The sequence below is a fragment of the Lepus europaeus genome, chromosome 15 (genome assembly GCF_033115175.1).
Source record: "Lepus europaeus isolate LE1 chromosome 15, mLepTim1.pri, whole genome shotgun sequence".
NCBI lineage: Eukaryota > Metazoa > Chordata > Mammalia > Lagomorpha > Leporidae > Lepus > Lepus europaeus.
This window is the reverse complement of record NC_084841.1, coordinates 15,099,076-15,119,560: the sequence shown is the minus strand read 5'-3', so window position 1 is coordinate 15,119,560 and position 20,485 is coordinate 15,099,076.

Here is a 20,485-nt window from a genome sequence, read left to right as displayed (position 1 = left end):
AGACAGGCTGTTTGCTTACCCTGCCATGCTGAGAGAGAACCTAAGTAGTTAACGTGTCTTCAAATGTAAAATGTGAGTAGTGCAACAATGGATTATCAGAAAATATGCGCTATTAAGAAGAAAAGGAATCTAAAATATTTGCAATCAAAAATGTTCACATATTTGCAGAAACTTTTAGTTTTAGTAAACTGTAATGACACCTGGGAGACAGAATCATCACGTTGCTACTGATCTACTTGCTCTGGTTGTTCTCTTGAATCTGTTACAACCACTTGCTCTTGTCACTACACTTTTTCCCTTAATGTACTGTCTCCTTGTAATTTAGTCAACAGCTTCCTTCATGCTTTCTTTCTATGAAGTGTTTCTTTTTCTAATGTTACTGCTCTTTTGTCCTTTGTACTAAGATATCATTTTAATCAGTAATGGTGTCAGTCTAGAATCTATAATGTAGATGCAATATGTTTGGGTTATTAAATAGAGGACAGACACATTACATCATAGGATTAAAGGATTAAATTATAGCAGTGGCAATGGGATATGAGGGTCCAAACTGGGAAATGCTTTTTAGCAAAGAATATCCATGTGTACTAGAAATAAAAAAAAATACAATTAATCTGAAACTGTCACAGGTATTTATTTTTAACTGGTAACTTTACATTGAGTAGTATGTTCAAATTCCACTGATGTTTGTGTTTGAAATACAATACAAGATATAGAATGTCCCCTTGGCATTCCCACAGTAGGTGGCTGTGCATGGGCTTAAACCTGCTTCTGCTTTGGTCTGTCACCATATGGCCTGATCATTGTGCTCCACTGCCTTAAGTTTATTGTTCTAGACTTTGCTTCTGACATCACTGTGAAAACCTGCTTAGTGTCTGTGCATGTCCAACATTAAATTGTGATTAATGCTATGTGTTAGCAAATATTGGTGGCTGGAAAATGGGAGCCAGTAGATGCATTTCTTACCTTTCTCTTCTCTAAGTGAGAGTTTTGAGATGTAACTGAAGTATCCTCTGGGACTGAGTACCACACTGAACAGGTAAGATTGTATCTCTGATCCCTATGCCTCAGAATTATATGTCTTAGTAGAGGAAGAACACATACATTTTCTTCTTCCTACTTTATTTTGTAGGTAATCTAGGTAAAGAAAGTTGCTATGGGGCCGGCGCTGTGTTGCAGTGGGTTAACACCCTGGCTTGAAGCGCCGGCATCCCATATGGGCACCGGTTCAAGACCTGGCTGCTCCACTTCCAATCCAGCTCTCTGCTATGGCCTGGAAAAGCAGTAGAAGATGGCCCAACTCCTTGGGCCCCTGCACCCACGTGGGAGACCCAGAAGAAGCTCCTGGCTCCTGGCTTCGGATCAGCACAGCTCCAGCTGTTGCAGTCAATTGGAGAGTGAACCATCAGATGGAAGACCTCTCTTTCTTTCCCTGTCTCTCTCTCTCTGCCTCTGCCTCTCTGTAACTGTGCCTTTCAAATAAATAAATAAATCTTTTTTTTTTTTTTAAAAAAGCAAGTTGCTATAAGAGATGGCCCTGGAAAGTAGATCTTTAAGGTGTGAGTTTACAATTGAATTAGTAAGAAAAAAATAATATGAATATCAACGAAGGAGGTATGTGTGGTGATAAACTCTGCATTCAGTGGCCTGAGGTATTTGGTCCCTCTTCCACTCCCCATCCATGATTCATGAGATTTTCACTGGAGGAAAATGACTTACTGTGATGTCTGTTTGGAGAGTATTTAACCAGTGTGGGGAAAAATATAAGACTGACTGGCTGACTTCATTTAACTGATTTAAAGTCTTTAAACATTAAATTATTAAGCCCACAACAACAAAATTAAAGTAAATGTATACTGAAAAAGACAGGGGGTCTCAAAGGCAACTTTAAGGAAAATTTTCATTTTCTGTAGCCACAGAAATGTCTGTGCAGAAAAATTGGTCCCAGGTTCAAAATAGAGAGTGGCAGATTTTCAAAGACATCCTGACAGATTTCCAAAGTCAAAGTCATGGTATTTTGTAATAAGGAATAAGTGAGAATGAAATCGAGATTAGGCCAAATGGGTGGCAAGTTCAAGACTCTTAATCTCCAAATCAGTGTTCAAAACATGCACATTTAAATTGAAGGTAATGAAGAGTTGTGTCCCTTGGGGATTAAGGTCTGAGTAAACCCAACTGGAGAAATCGCTAACCAAGCCTGAGGGTAATCTAGAATATTGTGGTGCATAAGAGAGAATAATGTTAATAATAGTCTCTGACCTGCTGCAGTGCTGGAGAATGTCACCTGACTGAAGCATTTTAGTTATTGCACATGGCTATCACGTTAAAGGAATATTGTGGTTAACCAAATCTTTACCCCCGCTGTTGTAAATTAAATGAGGTCCTCTTATTTTCTGAAAAGTATAAACCCCATATGTACCATAAGAATAAGTTGATAGTCCTCGTGGGATAGCCTTCTGTAAATACAATATTTCATATCTAATTTGCCTCACGTGTCTCTTGTTTCAGATTCACCAATCAGTTATTCATGGGCCCAGATGCAACCTGATTGTAATTGACCTCAAGCTAGCATAGCGTACCTCTTGCCTCGTGTCTTGAAATTGTTCTTACTGGTCTTAGGACAACCCCAAGGTAGTCAGTCTTTGGTACTTGGGAGTATTGAGGAGTTAATGGTAAGGGAGTACATGTTTTACCAACGGAAGAGAAAAGCCAGTGGATAAATTATTCTCCCTTTCTTTCTCAGGGTTGATATTGCTGACATGGACTATATGAGTGTAGTTCAGAAAGTTCAGGGAAAGATAGAATAAAAAGTTGTTTATTTTAGTGCAGAAAAGCTTTTGAAATTCCTTAATAATTGGTTTTGTAAGATATATTTTTCCATGAACTATTTGGAGAACTCTAATATAAGGCTAATAGAGTTTAACAAATGCAGCTAGGACAGCTGACCATACACATAGATGTCTATCTTGATAGGCACTACCATGGGACCTTTCCCTCCCCACCCCTTAGTCCCAGAGCTCTGCTCTATCCCTAGCACCTGGGAATATGCCTGGTGAAAAAGAAAGAAAGAAAAGAATAAAGGTAAACATACGGAATGGAAAGGGCAGGGCAGGAAAGAACAGGTGATTATTGGTCCAGCTCAGTGTGTATTTGGTGAAACTAGGTATTCCTAGGATATTTTCTCCCATGATGAAAAGATGTGTAGTATGCATCTTGTGTTTAACTGTAGCTTTATATTCCTTACCAAAAGTCTTTTCTATATTTAAAGAACCCCAGACAGCTATTTATTTTCCATTATACTACATTGTGAAGCACTTTCCTTACACTGCAGTGTGTTTGAATTAAAGAACCATATGCTATTCTAAAGAGATACTTTCTGTAAAGTGTTCATTGCAATTAGGGACATCCTTTTCAGTTTTTGTTGCTGCTGTGTGATGAAGTAGGAGGCAAGCTAAACAACTGTGAGTGTGAGTAGCTGTGTATGCCAGGTGATTTGTGTATGATTGATTGACCTACTGCGTACCTTTATATATTATTGGTATTTATTCAAATGACAAATCAAAGGGAAATGCAATATACATATAGAATGCTTTTAGATACAAGATTTATAGCTTTAGAACTTTAATTACAACACTTATATATAAAATATAAAAGAACATTGTAAAATATATGTAAAATGCATATAAAATACTCTTTATCAATCATCTCCTGTAATAACAGCTTGGATTTTATAAGAAATTGTTGAACACTCTTGGGTGCATGTGTGTGTGTGTGTGTGTGTGAAAAAGAGAAATTAAGAGAAAGAGAGAACATAAATGTTTCCCTTTTACCTTAAAGGGGCAATATTTTATTGGCATTAATATGCCACTACTTGATCCCAAATCATCCCGAGCTCTTTACTTCCTTTTTGGAAAAAATTTAGAAGGTTCTCCTCTATAGAAAAAGAAATTATAGTAGAATTATGATATTCAATATTCACTCACTGTATGAGTGAATCTTGGAAAACACTCATACAGGATAGACAGAATGGCTTTTGGTATTCTGTTGCATTAAACCTACACATTTTTAATCCACATAATCCAAATATTTTGAAATTTTGTGATTCAAAGCTTTTTAAATAACTCCTGTGAGTGCTCTTCTGAGATGGAGTATAAATACTTTGGTATAGTAGATATTAAATGTTCAGTGCAGTTGAATAAATCTGCTTTATCTGTAGACTGTGAAGCTATAAATACATTCTTGGTCATGGACTAAACTAAACTTATGGGCAGCAGTGGGTGGTGAGAAGAAAATAATTCAGTGGACTTCTACAGTGTGAATGTGTGAAACTCTGCTTTCTTCCAAGGCACACGCTGTCCTCTCAATGCTTATTCAGCAGCTAAAGAATTTGGTACTGACCTACCTCAATGGTTACATCATTCCCTTCACTCCAAATTATGCACTTTCCTTCTTTAGGAGTAATCCAAGCTATTAATCCCCAAGATCTGACACCTAAGCAAGAAGAAAATTACTATTTTTAAATGAAAGACAATTTCTTATGTGTTGTCCAGCAGGTGTTGACTTCTCAAAGTCAGTAGCATATTTATACCATGTAAATGACCGGATGCCCTTCTCTCCCTGTGTTGGATTATCATGAATCCCTCATCTTGTGATATTAATATTTTTAATAAAAATAGTTTTTATATATACAGGATATCTACATATGCAGTGAATGTGGCAAGATAGTAAAAATTGTTAAATTTTAAAACTAAAAGGTAAACTTGTAATTAATTTTTTTCATCAACAAAGTAGAAATTTTCAGGTATCAAGTAGTCATACTCATATAGTCGACAGATATGTGTATATATATATATATATATATATATATATATAGTTCTTCCAGTAGCTAACAATTGGGAAGCTAGTGGCAAAATCAGCTTTGTAAAAGGATTAAATAGAAGATGAACTCCTGTATTGACTGTTCTCTTTGCAATATAATACTGTTAAACATTAAATATTGGTTGAACCTATTACATATTGGTTTAATAGATGGAAAACTGAAAGGATGTTTCCTTTCTACTTAAGTGTCTCTATGAAATCTATTAAACCATGACGGAATGAACAGAGTTTACATCACCTTGATATTTGAATAACAACAAATAATAAATGTGGAGGGATGATGGCATTATTTAATGTGTTACTATTTTCTGTACGGATTACACCATCTATGTTTTAGACAGGCAGCTGGTATGGCCAATATGAAAATGTAAGGAAAGTGTTTACAAGAACTCTTATTTTAACAAATGGAAAATATTAAGGCAAATGCTTTAATTTTACCAAATTGTAAAAAGTACTAGAGTGGTAGAAAAATGTACCTGACGTCCTTTCTATTGTATCCCCTGGATTATGTCTGGTTTTCACTGTCTTTGAATCTCTTTAGGAACATATGTGCAAAACTAAATGTAATATAAATGATGCACATCTCTTCAAATGCAAATTTTGACAGGTAGCATACAATTGATTATTACTCCATTGTAATATCTACTGGTTCCCTCCTTAATTAAAATGTTAAATTGAGAGGCCGGTGCCACGGCTCAATAGGCTAATCCTCTCCCTGCGGCGCTGGTACACCAGGTTCTAGTCCCAGTTGGGGCACCGGATTCTGTCCTGGTTACCCCTCTTTCAGGCCAGCTCTCTGCTGTGGCCTGGGAGTGCAGTGGAGGATGGCCCAAGTGCTTGGGCGCCTCCACCTGCATGGGAGACCAGGAGAAACACTTGGCTCCTGGCTTCGGATCAGCACGGTGCTCTGGCCACAGCACACTGGCCACAGCGGCCATTGGGGGATGAACCAACGGAAAAGGAAGACTTTTCTCTCTGTCTCTCTCTCTCACTGTCCACTCTCTCAAAAAAAAAAAAAAAAAAAAAAAGAAAGAAAGAAAGAAAAGAAAAAGAAAAGAAATATGTTAAATTGAATCTACAAAATTTGTTTAATTTATATTTTTATGAAAATTGTGATTTTACTTTAAACAAACAAAATATAGCTTTTAACAAATATCTGTTAACAAAGGCTATGTATACATTATGAAATAATCTCAATTTTGATGAAACCAAATAGGACATCACAAGTGATCTGAGAAAGTATAGGAAATAAATTAAATGATAATGTAATCTAGTAGTGATTTAAACTACATTTGAAATAATAATAAAATCGGTAACAGCAAAACCATTATCAGTGACATGAGCAACTTAAGAAAATGACTGCAGAAAAAGAGAAAAACATTGAATTGAGCAAATAAATGAAATATCTGTGTAGGAATGTTTATATTAGAAACACTATTGAGAAATGGATCTAATATATTTAAAAGCTACTAACATTAAAATGCAATTTTCTGACACTCAGGTTATAAAAATCTTGTTAATTGTGATGGGCTTTTTGTCTAGTAGTTAGCACAGATTATAGCAAACAATGTATGGATTTGAATCCTGGCTCTGTTCTTTATCCCAGTTTCCTGTTGATTAATGTAGATTCTGGAAGGTAGCAGGTGAGAGCCCAGATAGTTGGCTTCTTGATACCCACATGGGAGGCCTGCATTGTGTTCCCCGCTCTTGGCTTTGCATGATCTTCTTCTGGCTGCTGTGGGCTTTGGGGAAGTAAACCAGTGGATGGAAGGTCTCTCTCTGTGTCTATCTCTCTCTCCTATCTACCCCCTATCCCACCTTTCAAATAAAATGAAAACAAATAAAATAAAATAAAGTTTTTTAAACAAAAATAATTGAAAGGGAAAAATTATAAGAGCAGCCTCAGCTTCTACCAGAACAAAATTTACTATCAGAGGGCAATAAATAGAAGTTAGGGGAGAGGTATAAAATACAAGTTAATTAAACTTAATAAGAAAATGACACCAATTTTGATAATAAAGCTAATGACTTGAGGATACTAGGCACATGGTAATGGTGTCAGTCTAGATTTTCAATAATATTTATGTACTTTTTATATACTTGAAAGTCACACACACACAGAGGAAGGGAGAAAGAGAGAGAGAATCTTCCATCTCTCTCCCCTGACATTCCCTTTTCATACTTAGGAACAGTAACTAAATTGATTAAAAAACAATCAATGCAACCCACTGACAAATCCCTGCCTTTTCCCACAAACATCAACAGCTAAAAGGCCTACATAGTATCAACATTCGTGCAGAAGAAAATAGATTGAAGCAGGTGAACACCTGCTAATACACCTCAAGCGCTAATATCCCAAAGGATTTCCGCAAGTACTCACTGGAAAGAGGGGTAAACTTCTTGAATGAGTGCACTTATGAGATATATAATGTGTAGACTTTATTTGGAAGAAATTTTCCAAAACCTGAAAGTAAATAGACCTTTTGAGGCAATTGAAAATTTGAACATCGACTCAGTGTTTGATGATCTTAAATTTAGGCTTGCAGTGTTCTTCATCCCGTCAAGTGGCAGGAGAGTCAGAAAGATCCACTATTCAGTCTGAGGCTTAAGGCAGTGAGAGCACTGTTGTCCAAGCTTGTTGTAATCTGGTATAAGGAATTATTCAACACATGGGAAGATCCATCTTTTTGTCCTACATAAGCCTTCAATTTATTGGTTTAGATCCACTTACTTTAGAGAGGATAATTCATTTTACCCAGTCTACTGATTCAAATGTCAAACTCAATCCAGAAAAAGCTTCATAGACACACTCAGAGTCTCCTCTGACCACATAGCTAAGCAGTCATGCTCACATGTAAAATTAACCATCACACCAGTCAAATATCCAACCAAAAGAATGACCAAGTAAGTTCCAACTAATCGAAGAATTATAAATTTACAGCAACCAATCAAGAGTATAGGAGAGGAGTCAATGCTGTTAACACATGAGGTTAATCTTCCACACTGTGTGCTAGCATCCCATATCAGAGCGCTGGATTGTGTCCCTGCTGCTCTCAGCACAATCCAGCTTTCTGTAATGCATCTAGGAAGGCAATGGATGGTAGTGCAATCACCTGAGCCTGCGCTGTGATACTCTTCTGGGAGACCCAGACGGAATTTCTGCTTCTGGCTTTCAGCTGGGCCAGCTGCCTGGCTGTTGTACTGTTGTGGCTATTTGGGGAGTAAACCAGTGAATGGAATCAATCTCAATCTCTCTCTATCTCTCTCTCCCCCCCATCTCTCCCTCCCTCCCTGTCTGTGCAACTCTTTCAAATAAGTAAATAAATATTAAAAAATAAAATATAGATATAGAACATTTGAGATAAATATAAAACAAATTTTACAGCTTAGCTACAAAGATACTATTACCACTTCTCTAAGCTATTGTATTACATTATTAGCAAAGCAGTGTGGTGAAGAAAAAAGTTAACTACATATACATATGAAAGAAAGAAAAATGTCTTACCCTTTAGAAAATAAAAACATGTAAAACAAAAAATATGGCTTTGTGCTGGTGCCACGGCTCAATAGGCTAATCCTCCGCCTTGCGGCGCTGGCACACCGGGTTCTAGTCCCGGTCGGGGCACCGGATTCTGTCCCGGTTGCCCCTCTTCCAGGCCAGCTCTCTGCTGTGGCCCCAGAGTGCAATGGAGGATGGCCCAAGTGCTTAGGACCTGCACCCCATGGGAGACCAGGAGAAGTACCTGGCTCCTGGCTTCGGATCAGCGCAGTGTGCCGGCCGTGGCGGCCATTGGAGGGTGAACCAACGGAAAAGGAACACCTTTCTCTCTGTCTCTCTCTCTCTCACTGTCTACTCTGCCTGTCAAAAAAATATATATATGGCTTTGTATTAATAAGAGTTTCAAATACTGGATAAAATATGTGACCAATAAAAAATTAATATTCAATAACCTTGCCTCCGCCTGTGACACCAGCATCCCAAATGAGCGGTAGTTTGAGACTGGTTCACAGTTGTGGCATTTACAGTAAGGGAAAAATATTTTAGAAACAATAAGATATAATATATTTTATAATTTTTAGCGTGAAATGCTCAATATCTTCACATAATAGTGAAGAGCATTTCCAAAAGATTGAAAATGTCTTACTTTTACTAAATGCTGATTTCTGTGTTTATGTATGTGTGTTTCCCATAATACCAGAATCTAATACACCAAATGGCCTAGTAAGGCTTACTACAATTCCATTTATTTTTATCTTTTTATTAGGTTAACATTTAATAAAAGTCTTAATTTACATAGTTAATATGAATAATTCTTCCTCCCTAAAAGATTGTGTAAAAGAGAAAAAAAAATATTTAATTTTATCTTCCAGATACAACCATTGTTAATGTTTTGTTTTTCCTTTTGATTATGTTCATATGCAATTCCACTTATACTTTATGAGAAACTGACTAATTTGCATTTGTTTGTTGTAAAATACCAACCTTATCCCTGGGCACAAAATCTGAAATAATTTGAATTATCCACCAATTAAAAATTTCATTAAAAATTAGTCTTGCCTGGCTCAAGAGTTTGCAAATAATGTTGTTACTATGCCCATGTGATCCTACTATTTCAGCTGAAATAGGCAACTATCTGACAGACTTTATTAAGATATACTTTGAATTAAGAAAATTTGGAACTGAAACAAGTATCAGGCTTGAATTTCTAACAAAACATGCCATTGTTTTAGTGTATTTCTTTCTCTTTATATATGGAAACTGCCATTCTAATGAAAGTTCTGCCCAGTCTCCAGGAAGGCCATTTAAGATTTACCAGGTATTTATTTACCTATTGCTTCTTAGCATAGAACCATAATTACTACCTAAGTTATACAAAGCAATATTTTACATGTTTTAGCAAGAGTAGGTAATATGAAGTGCTTGGAAAACCCCTTGGAAAACTTGCCTTTGTCTAGCAATTGTTATTTCCTGTTTATACTGAAGTGTATAGGATGCCCTGTCCATTGAACCTGCCTCAAGTGATGTAACAGAGTTATGATTTCGGATGGCCTTATGGTCCACTGTTTATGCCCCATTGGAAGTAATAAATGGTCTCAAGATACCCTTTATAGAAACCACTTGGAAGTGACCAAAGGGCATGACTATGGGTCTATAGTAAACACTTTAGAAAAAGAAGTGAGTTCTGGTTTGTTGTACTGCAATGTATGGGCATGTGAACAAACCTGTTGGTAACATCCACATGTTGTCTGACACTTCCTTAGCAAAGGAAAAAGAAAAAAGTGTGCGCGCACACACACACACACACCCCTGCCTCAAATTTCTGAACGAGTTTTGTTTATTCTGAAATGATACTGCTTTAAGGATTAGATACATGAAATAAGATAGATGAATAGTAGATATTCTGAAATAAGTAAATCTTACTGAATTTTGGAAGAGCCCTGTCTATTGTATAATTTTTTAAAAATTTTAATTGACACATAATATTTCTGCATATTAATATCATACAGTTTGATAAATTGATACCTGCATAGAATGTGTAATATTCAAATCAGAGAAATTAGCATTTCCATTTCCTCAAATTTTATCATTTCCTTATGTTGGGAAACTTCAGGTTCCTTTTTTCTCCTTCAAGTACTGTGTTTAGTTTTAATGTTTAACAATTTGTAACATTTTGCCACTTTCACTTCATATGCAGATAATATATACATAATATACACATTTTTTTCTTGAAAACGGGGGTATTAATATCACAAATAGAGGGATCCATGGCAATGATCATAATGTGGTGAAAGAACGATATATTGTCACGGACCTGGTCTAGTTCAGTGAAGCGATGTTTGTAACCATACACCAAGTTATATGACCTCTACTCAATTCAGCCTCCTCTTTTCTAGTCATTTTGCAATATATAGTAAATTTTGGGCAGAGAAAGGATAGGTGACAGGTACCAAAATATAGTTAGATAGGAGGGATTTGTTCTATTGCTTTCTGCATTTAATAGAACATTTGGTTCTGTCATCAAGTAGTTTGTGACAATCTGATAAGGAAGTTATGTATATGATGGAGTCATTTGTGAGGCACTGTTACACTACTAAAATGCATTAGCAAGTTCCTGCGTACAATAACAAGCGTTGTTATTCATTATATTCATTATACAACCCAGGCTGGCTACTGAAGCAGATTCAGAGAACAGACCACCCTACATCCTCCAAGAATACACTGCAAAGAACAAGGAAGCCGATTTTGGAGACAATTCTGAGTTTCACAGTAATTTATTAATAAGAAACGACTCTCTCCTGCCCTCCGTGGCAGTGAGTGCTTACTCTCCCCACTCATTTTAGGACAGACTGAAGAATCGAGAGGAAACATGTCAAGCTCTCGTTTATGGGAAGTAGCAGCTCTTTGCTTTCAGTCTGAGGTACGTGACTCCAGAAACTGAGTCATAATTGCTAGAACGCTGTTTCACAAATGACTGCATGAAATTCTAAGATAAGGTATACCCTAATTAGAGGAGGACTTCGGCACAGTGGTTAAGGAAACACGTGGCAGTCTTGCATCCTGCATTGCAGTGTCTGGATTTTAGTCCTGGCCCCACATCCCAATCCAGCTTCTTGTTAGTGGAGTCTTCTGGAGGCAGCAGGTGTTGGCTCAAGAACTTTGGTCCCAGCCACCAACAGGAGAGACCCAGATGGATTCTCATGTTCCTGACTTCTGTCTGGCCCAGCTCTGGCTCCTGTGGATGGACAATTAGCTAGTGAACCAACAGATAAAAGATGTGTGTCCGTCTCTGTCTTTCAAAAAATAAACAAATATATAAGTAAATAAATACATAAAATTTAAGGTTATGCCATAATTCATTTGGAAATATTTTAAAGGATAGATATGTTACCAAATTAAGCTTTGTAAACAACTATCTGTCATTTACCCATATAAATATATATATATATACTTTTTATTAAGGAAATGAAATAAAGTTTACACAATTTCTATTCCAGAATGACAGATTTTATCTCTTTAATAATTTAGTAATTTTTAAATGCTTTACTTCGTGTGAGGCATCTTCAAAAACTTTGTGTAACAGGCACATTAAAATATGTGGATTTCAAAATTATTTACATCAGAAAAGCTTATCTTTTAACTTTGATTTTGCATGAACTTGCTGCAGTACCTTCATATATAGCTTCTTTTAAAACAATGAGACTTTACATCATACTTAAGGCGATTTTTGATGAAGTCTATTCAAGTTGTATTTTATGAAATTTTAAAATAACACTGATTTAAGAACAGGCATTGTGGCACATAAGATTAAACCTTTACTTGGCATGCCCACATCACATATCAGAGAGCCACTGTGAGTTTTAGCTACTCTGCTTTCAACCAACTCCCTACTAACGCACCTGGGAAGCAGCAGCTGATGGCTCAAATACTTGGGTTCTTGTCACTTACATGGGAGACCCAGGTGTAATTCCCAGCTTCTGCCTTCAGCCTGGCACAGCCTTGGCTATTGTGGCCATTAGGGAATGAGCCAGTAGATGGAAGATTCTCTCTCTCTCTCTCTCCCCTTCCCTTTGACATACATACATACATACATACATACTTGGGAAAAACATTGACTTAAGACTAAAAAACTACAAAGAAAACCAAAAATGGAAATTCAGTGTTAAAATAGTTCAGAAAGAAAATCCAAGAGAGGAGCTGGGAATGGAATTTGTGGAAAACTCATATCCTTTTTATGCATGTTAGATTTTGAGTCCATAATGATACTTAGTGTTTTGTATATCTTAACAAAACACATTTTGACCTTATTTCTTGATGTACTACAATTTATTAAGTATTTATTATTTCAAACAAGTTTTAAATAGTGATTTTTTTCTAAATCAAAGCCTTCATTATTCAAAAGATGAAAGGGAGTAGAAAATTAACATCCAAAAGTGTAGACACATATTAAGAATAAAAATGTACACTGGTGATTTCACATATTTTAATAATAACATTTTCTTTCTTCATGTGCACACAAATCCAGGTGTAATTTGTAAGATCTGTCTTTTGCTCTATCTATACACTAACTTGAATATTATAGAGTATGCTCATATTCATCAATCTATTTGTATATGTGTATATATATATATATATGTCTTTTACTTGGCTGTCAACTGAACATTTTTCTAAAAGACTTATTTATTTATTTGAAAGAGTTACAGAAAGAGAGAGATGGAGTGAGAGAAAGAGAGAGAGAGAGAGAGAGAGAGAGAGAGAGAGACTCTTCCATCTGCCTGTTATTAATGGCCACAACAGCCAGGATTGGGGCAGGCCAAAGCCAGGAGCTAGGAGCCTCTTCCAGGTCTCTGGGGCAGGGGCCCAAGTACTTGGGCCATCTTCTAGTGCTTTCCCAGGTGCATTAACATGGAGCTGTATCAGAAGTAGAGCAGCCGAGGCACCTAACTGTGCTCAGATGGAGTGCCAGCGTTGCAGACAGTGGCTTAACCCACCTAGCCACAACACCAGAGCCGGGGCATTTTTTTTTTTTTTTCTTTCCTATTTCCCATCATTCTCATTTCTGCACGTAATTTCTGTTTATCAAGTTAAATAGATGATTTTAAAATTATCTTGGACTTTCTTGAGAATGGATAGAGAATAAAATTATATTTAACTCTCATGAAAGTGTCACCAGCCACTGCCTCAGTTCAGAATGTCAGAGTGTGAGTTACTGTTTCAGGTTCCATTAGTTTCAGAATCCGACTCCCTCTTCCTTGATAATAAAAGGACCTAGGACATTGTGTGAGGAAGCACGTTCTCCAGTGGCAGAAAAGGATAGACCAAGTATCATGTGTGCTGTGCACTGAGAGAGTGGCATGCTGATGCCCAGAAAGGAGGAAACAGCTCACCTAGTATTTGCATTTTGGCAATGAATCTTTCTTCTTGGGATAAGCGTTGGAGGATTTATATGTGGAGACTCATTAACCAGTTTGCTCCTGGTTTATACAATACTAGGTCCTACCTGATGACAGAACAACTTTATTCTTTTTTTTTTTTTTTTCAAGTCAATATGTTTCCAACCATCTCAGTGATAAAGCCTGGACCTCATCCCTCCTCTGTTTGTTTATTTGTTTTTACCCCGTCTAAAACATATGGAAGGCATATCTGTGATTCTACATTCTCTATGACAGCACTTTTTTTTTTTTTAGGTGTAAGATGATCTTTCATGCTTTTGTGTAGGTGAGTTCCAGATTTGTGTAAATCTCTGAGCTGAGAAGACACAGTAACAACCTTCAGAGTTTCTAATGAGTTAAAGCTACTTATTTGATTTAGATCGATATGGAATTATTTTAAGACAAATAGTAACTTCCTCAAATCCACTCCAAAATGAGCTTCCAGAATCTTCGGAAGCAGAACTTGAGTCTGTACTTACATTATAGTTCCTCAGGCAACTGTGGCTTGCAGTACTATTTTAATCCAATCATCAATCCCTTCTTCCTGCTCCTGCCCATCTCAATCTTATTGCTAATGATCTATTGGGACAGGGGTATCTGAACATGCCCCAGAATTCCAACCCATGAGATATAGGCGAATTTTCTAGGAACATTTGGGAATTTATTTATAAATATAAGATATTATATACACTTATGTACAAATGATTTTTATTTTATATATTATATATACATAAATTCAAGATGCTCATTGTAGAATTTGAGTCCTGGAATTTCTAGTTTTCTTGTAATCATAAAATAAAGTACCATGAAGATAATCTAAAATGTCAAGGGGAAGAAATCCTTGTTAAAGACATTTGTCCTGGTTACTTAGTTAATCCAGTGTCCAGGATATGCTTTTATAAAAACCTTTGATTTTTAAAGATAATTTACGGCCGGTGCCGTGGCTCAATAGGCTAATCCTTCGCCTTGCGGTGCTGGCACATCGGGTTCTAGTCCGGTCGGGGTGCCGGATTCTGTCCCGGTTGCCCCTCTTCCAGGCCAGCTCTCTGCTGTGGCCTGGGAGTGCAGTGGAGGATGGCCCAAGTGCTTGGGTCCTGCACCCCATGGGAGACCAGGAGAAGCACCTGGCTCCTGGCTTTGGATCAGCGCGGTGCACTGGCCACAGCACGCCAGCCACGGCGGCCATTAGAGGGTGAACCAATGGCAAAGGAAGACCTTTCTCTCTCTCTCTCTCTCTCACTGTCCACTCTGCCTGTCCAAAAAAAAAAAAAAAAAAAAGAAAAAAGAAAGATAATTTACATTATTTTTCTGTCTACTTGCAACTTGGATTTTTTTTTTTTTTGGTCTCATTTACCCAGTACCTATGTCATTGAATGAAAATTTCTTTCTTTCTCTCTTCTCTACACTTTTTAAAAGAGATTTATTTATGTATTTATTTAAAGGCAGAGTTACAGAGATAGAGGGAGAGATAGAGATGTATTCCATCCACTGGTTCACTCCCCACATGGCTGCAACAGCTAGAGCTGGGCCAGGCTGAAGCTGGGAGCCAAGAGCTTCTTCCAGGTCTTCCTTGTGGGTGGCAGGGGCCCAAGCACTAGGACCAACATCCTTTGCTTTCCCAGGTTCATTAGCTGGGAGTTGGCTAGGAAGTGCAGAAGCCAGGACTCAAACTGGTACACATATTGAATGCCAGCATCATAGGTGGAGGTTTTACCTGTTATGCCACAATGCTAGCTCATCTTTTTAAGAAGTTTTTAAGAAGTGTGTACATTCTTATTTCTGTAGAAGTAAATATTTGCAAGGAATATTTAAGTCTTTATTAATACACTCTGTTACATATTTCACATAGGATCTATTTGTCATGATAAACAACAATGACTCTAGCCTCATATCATCTCAGATTAGTTCCCCATTCAAACTTGAATAGTGGAAGTTTGATGGTATACAAATGTGTTAGGATATGGACTAGAAAAAGGGGACACTGTTTTCTGAAAAAACACGGTAATTTTTTCCTTGTTTTTGTAGCTCTGAAACCGTAGAAAGTCATCATTTTCTGGTGCCTTGTCAAAGCATGATTCCCACTTGATTTGTGATGTCATAACTTGAATAGTTCATGAATCTTTTCATCATACTTCCTTTAAGTGAGGAAATAGAAGGTGATAGTTGCATATTGGTGTTTTAGGAGATGCAAACTCTATAGAAATGGCATTCATACACACAGTGGAGTTGACATAAGTGATGACAGCTAAGCAAGAGGCATAAAGTTCTAAAAAAAAAAAAAACCCTGAAAATTGTATTAGGCTGATTTTTTTCATGATCATTTTGTTAATCACATATTATCACTCTGTCATCCATGGTCATGCAACATATATTTTCTTTTTTGTGGAAACGTTCCAAGATATTTATTTGTATCCAAGAGTGAATTGCAGTAGGATTCTCACAACATGCTTCCTTGTAATCATTGGTCAGATGCAAATCTATTAACACTGAACACGTAATTGCAGTAACACAATGTTAGAAGTCTTTACTTAATGGGGATTACCATTGCACTCCTACTCTCATATCTCATGTAGATATTTGCAGGGACAAAAATCAATTACATTAATGCTTATGGAGAAATCAGAGATGACATATATAGTATATTAAATTTTCCTTAGCTTTCTCTTAAGTATACTTGAAAGCAAGATCTATCATTAAAAGACGAGTTATCAAACAGCAATGAAAATGACCCAAATCAGCATATAGCTTTGATACAGAAGTAGTTAGCAAAGACTGCAGAGTCTTAGTCCACTCGTACAGGATGGACTGGGTCCGAGGAAGGGTGAGTGCGCCGCTCGCCCGTTCCCCAGCCTCCCAATCCTGGAGACAGTCAGAGGCAGCGGGGAGCCAAGTCTAGTAGCAAGAACTCATTTACTTTGTGCGTAATAGTACCTTTTATAGCACAAAACTGCAGAGTCATTGGGGCAGGGCTAAGGACCAACCAATCACTTAAAAAATCACCTTACGGGGGGATTTCTATAGGACTAGCCATATGTCTATACACTTGTTACTAGTTTTGTTACCTCCCCTGATGTTGGACAGCCAATTAGTTTTAGTGGTAAACAACTTTGGATTCCGCCCATCTTACTACCTCTGGGCGCCATCTTACTCGGCTCCGTGCGGCTCCGTTCTGCGCAGCTTGGGCGGGGGCACCCGGGGGCAGCTGCGCATGTGGAGCCCCTGGGCCTGGCCTGGCCGCGCCATGGCTGCAATCATGCCCCGCAAAAGACGGCTTCTTTTTCAGTGGGATGAGATTCAAAATACAAAACCACAACTAAGGGTGCTGGTGTTGTAGGATAGCAGGTAAAGCCTCCACCTGTAATGCCAGCATCCCATAAGGGTGCCAGTTCAGGTCCCAGGTGCTCCACTTCTGATACAGCTTCCTGCTTATGGCCTGGGAAAAACAGTGGAAGTCAGCCCAAGTTCTTGGGTCTCTGCAACCCACATGGGAGACCTGGATGAAGCTCCTGGTTCCTGGCTTCAGCCTGGCCCAACATTGATCATTGCAGCCATCTAGGGAGTAAAGCAGTAGATGGAAGATCTTTCTGTTTCTCCCTTTCTCTGTAACTCTGATTTTCAAATTAATGAATAAAACTTAAAAAAAGAAAACACAAACTGAGATTAATTCTCTATATAAAGAATTTTAACATCTCTTTACCTTATCCCACAATGACATATCAAAGCTGACAAATTTTTTCCAGAAAGTTATTTAATGACAGTACTCCAATTCCCTCCTATAATAACAGTTTCAGAGAACCTGGTTCTAACATTATGATCTTTGCTTAATACTGAGAAATAATCCCACATCTATCGTCCTATCCATACTTTGACAAGCTGCTTCTGTAGACAGCATCAATTTTTTTTCAAGTCCCTATAGGAATATTTTCTCAGACTTTATCACTCTATGAAAATTCTGTCTTTCTCTAATGGTTTTGTAATCATCCTTTTATAGGATAATTAGACTCATGAAACACATCCTGTTTATGTACTTGCTTGCTATCAACAAGCCTAGCACAAAGATCTGTGCTGATTTCCACTTATTCACCTCAGACTAGATTCTCTGGAATAAATACTTTCTTATCACTTCTTGCTTATTTCTTCAAACTTTACTGAGGTGTTGGAAATTTTAAAAAATAGGTATTTGGTATATTTAAGTTAATGATTTGATATATGTATGAAGGAAACTATATTCAGCACATGTAATTAAATTAACATCTATCACTGCACGCAGTCATCCTTTTTTATGTAGTGAGAACATTTAAAGATTTAGATAATCAAAAATTTTGAGCACACAAGGTATTACTAACTATACAGTTAATTATTATATAGTAGATCTGGAGGATTTAACTTTCTTTTTTTAAATTAATTAATTTACTTATTTGAAAAAATTACACAGAGAGAGGAGAGGTAGTGAGAGAGAGAGAGGTCTTCCATCTGCTGGTTCACCCCCCAGTTGGCCGCAACGGCCTGAGCTGTGCCAATCCGAAGCTAGGAGCCAGGAGCTTCTTCCGGATCTCCCACGTGGGTACAGGAGCGCAAGGACTTGGGCTGCCTTGTACTGCTATCCCAGGCCACAGCAGAGAGCTGGATTGGAAGTGGAGCAGCCAGGTCTCGAACCAGCGCCTATATGGGATGCCGGCAGTGCTTCGGGCCAGGGTGCTAACCTGCTGTGCCACAGTGCTGGCTCCAGATTTAACTTTCATAATACTAACATTGTACCCGTGGACCACTTTCTGCAGATCTTTCTCCACCCCTAGTCCTTGATAACCGGTTCTTAATTCTATGAGTTTGATATTTTAGATTCCAAGTATAAGTGACATAATGAACTCAAGCATGGAATACAAATGACTTACCCTTTATGTCTATAGCCTGAATCCCTTTGTCCCCTGTTTTAAACAAATACTTGTTTGTTTGCCATTAAGCTGTGTGAGTTCCTTACATATTTTGGATATTAATCCTTTATTACACATATCATTCTCATATTCTTTTTTAATCCATAGGGCTACTTATTAACTTTGCTCATTGTTTCCTTTGCTATGAAGGTTTCTAGTTTGATGTTATACAGCTTATTTTTCTGTTTATTTCCTGAGTTTCTGAGTCATATCAAAATGTCATTTCCACAATCCATATCAAGGAAATCTTCATCTATGTTTTTTCAAGAAGCATTACAATTTTAGGTCTTTCATCTATATAGTCAATCCATTTTGTGTTATTTGTATGTGTGGTGTCAGATGAGGGTCCAGCTCATTCTTTGAATGAGGATATCTAGTTTTCTACATCATTTATTAAAGAAATTATACTTTTCAGATTGTGTCTTTTGGTGCCCTTGTTGAAAATTTGTTCAATATTTATACTTGACTTTATTTCTGGGCTTCTTATTCTGACCCATTGGTCTACATGTCTATTTTTATACCACTAACATACTATTTGGTTGTTGGAGCTTTGTAGTATAATTTGGAGACAGGGACAGTATTTCCAATCTTGGTTTTCTTTCTCAGTGTCATTTGGCTATTCAGAGACTTTACTGGATCTGTCCTAATTTTAGAACAGGTTTTTTTCCTACTTCTATGAAAATGAAATTAGAAATTCAATAGAAGTTGCACTGAATCTGTATTTTACTTAGGTTTGTGTAGTGTAACACACCTAACAAAAAAGTAAATCGAAAATGTGTATTATGAAAAAGCTAGGTGTGCAATTTCAATTTACATAAAAGTAAATATCTTTTTTTGAAGTTTTTTTATTTACCTGAAAGGTGGAGTTACAGAGAAGCAGAGGCAGAGAGAGAGAGAGAGAGAGAGAGAGAGAGAGAGAGAGAGAAAGGTCTTCCATCCACTGGTTCACTCCTCAAATGGCTGCAAAGCTGGAGCTAGGCTGACCTGAAGGCAGGAGCCGGGAGCTTCCACCAGGTCTCCCACATGGATGCAGAGACCCAAGGACTTGGGCTTATCTTCTACTACTTTCCCAGGCCATAGCAGGGAGCTGGATCAGAAGTGAAGCAGCCAGGACTTGAACCAGCGCCCATATGGTATTCCAGAGTGGTTAGAAGTTTTGTTCATATTCTTTTTTCCTTTTCTCCAACTGAAAGTAGACAGAGAAATCTTCAAGGCTTGTTAACTAACTAAAAGAACTGTATCCTGAATGTTCAATTTATAGTTTGTTACTTTTGAAAAATCCTGAACACTGTGGATAAAGCTCCTAGTCCCACATTAATATCTCTGGTTGAAGATTCACTGTCATTTGTGGTTATTTATATGCTTTTAGCTGCAACTTTCTCCTCTCATTTTCTTTGTTACTTGCTTTCTATCAGAAAGCATTATTTTAAAAATTGTTCCTTCAGAACTTCATTCAGTCTTTGACACCTCATCTCTAATTTTTAGATTCCATCTTATGGATGATATGCATCTTCCAATGTGTTACCAGGAATATTCAACTTAGTATCACCTGACAATTGAGAATAAGTGCCCTGCTGTACATTACTAATCTATTCCTTCTGAACATAATTCAATGTCTTTAATTTTTGGGGGGAGTTTCCCTGGAGTCTCAGGCATTTCATTCCATATTTTTAGTCTGAGAGCTTTCATCTATGGAATTTGTGAAAAAATGATAAACATATCCACATATATACTTCATATTACAT